The sequence below is a fragment of the Aplysia californica genome, unplaced genomic scaffold (assembly GCF_000002075.1).
Source record: "Aplysia californica isolate F4 #8 unplaced genomic scaffold, AplCal3.0 scaffold00252, whole genome shotgun sequence".
NCBI lineage: Eukaryota > Metazoa > Mollusca > Gastropoda > Aplysiida > Aplysiidae > Aplysia > Aplysia californica.
The window spans coordinates 1,012,561-1,014,804 of NW_004797522.1; positions in this window are offsets into that span (position 1 = coordinate 1,012,561).

The following is a 2,244-nucleotide window of genomic DNA, read 5'->3' on the forward strand; positions in this document are numbered from 1 at the left end:
AAAGCTTTGTCTGTGGCAGGGACAGGAAGCCACTCCAGTCAAAGCTTTGTCAGTGGCAGGGACAGGAAGCCACTCCAGTCAGAGCTTTGTCAGTGGCAGGGACAGGAAGCCACTCCAGTCAGACCTTTGTCTGTGGCAGGGACAGGAAGCCATTCCAGTCAGACCTTTGTCTGTGGCAGGGACAGGAAGCCACTCCAGTCAGACCTTTGTGGGGGAACATTGGTCTGTAGGAAAAACAGTCAAACCTGTGTAAGACGGCCATCCATTGTCAAGAGGAAACCGTATAAGACAGGTGGCCTTCTTAGACTGGACTGATCAAGAGGAAGAAAACCAACCATTCCCATCTGAGGTCCCAATCGAAAGAAGCCGCATTGCTGTTGTTTTTGTTGCTGTTGGTTTTTGTTGTTTTTTTCGTTATTTTTATTTTGTTGCTGATTGTGCGCAAGACTGACAATAAAACGAAATGTATCAGACGAGTAATGCCGAGTGCTGGGGTAAAACAAACACATGGGTCGCCAGCGCTCGGAGAACGAGCGACACTTCTGTCACAAGTTCATGTTGACGTCCATTGTTTCTTTGTTACAGACTGGGTAAACAGTGACCACTCGTCTCACATACGATTTGTGTATGAGTTCTGGGCGGGGTTTCTGGGTTATGAGGGACCACACGCTTACCTCACCAGCAGCTGAACATTGGTACCTATTGGTCAACAGTGGGAGAGGCCTATGCAACATGATCGGGTGGAGGGACTATCTGACAACAATGACAAGTGATTGGATTATGACAGCTCGCCCTCAACGCCAGGGGCCAATGCACAATTTATTACAAAACGCAATGGAGTCACTGAGGTGGACGTCTAAGACAGGTGTTATTGTTTAGTGTGATATGGTTTGTGTGATAAAATATGGTGGCCGCGGCTACGTTGGACAGGTGCCAGTTTTACACAGTTAAATTATATAGAAAAAACGCTAGGGGGGAAATGGAAAGAGGCCATTTGTACTGGTGGCCGTCTTATAGAGTTGGCCGTCAGGGCAGGTTCGACTGTACACAGACGATTGGGGACTGTCGCTGTATGTAGATTGGCCACTAAGCTGTCCAACTAAGAGCTGGCATTGTATTTATAGGCCACAGAGGGTATGGAAGTAGGAGGGGCTGACTTCTCAAGACAGTCTATCTTGTGACCTAAAGCAAAAGCAACACCAAAACTAACAACAGTCTTCGCCGGCGACAGGAGACCAGCATGTTAGATGGACAAAACAGTGCTGTCCCGGCGGTTTTATGCAAAAATAATTCTGAAATTATACAAATTGAGCCAAAAAATGTGAAATTATGCTATTCTGTTAATTTTAACGAAAAATGATCATGGGGAAAAAAATCAGAAATTATGCAAATAAAAGATCAAATTTTGCTAAATTATTCGGGGTGCTTAAAACCACGGGGACAGACAGTGTCAGAAAACCCAAGCTAACAATCTATCCTTTGAATCGTATTTATGGACGTCAAATGATATAATATGTCTGGCTTACGAGTGCTGTCTTTCCTTCCTCGTGTTTTGTTCACATCTTTATTCATTTAGAACATGTTTGTTTCTGTTCCAACTCCGTTTTACGTCTATTTATGAAACAGGTGAGGTTAGGAACTAACCTTTTTCGGTCACAACTTTTCGAAAAAAAACATAATTTTTTTTCCAGTGGGCACCAAATTCTGCCGTCGTAAGGGAAAATGACGAATGGTCCTGCGCAGGTAGCGAGGCAAATTTTTCAAGAGAGGCAAAAACTGTTTTCACTTCATAACTCTATTCTATTTTTCACTCTTTTAAGCTGTAATTCACCAGATATCTGATTGAGGTGTTCATAAAGCAGTTTCTAAAGTTTGAATGGTTTAGGTTAAAAAGTAGCAAAGTTATTCGACATTTGTCATTCTCCCTTACACTGCGCACCCACAGGTGAGCCTTGCGATGTAAGCGAAAAAGACGAATGGTACGGTTTGTCGTTCTCCCTTACACTTGTGAACGTTTATGGGCGGAGGCGATGGTCAATTGTGACGCATTATTGACAGTAATGACTGTGTACTGGTTACTACAAATAAAAACAAGACGTATACAAACAAGCACGTATAAAGTGAGATGTTTGTTATATCCAAACTGTAACTCGGTAAACATCCTTCGTTTCCCTTCCTCGCTTGGTTAAATACTACACAGTCAGTGTACAAATCAGATGTGCACACATTTTCAACAGCTTGATT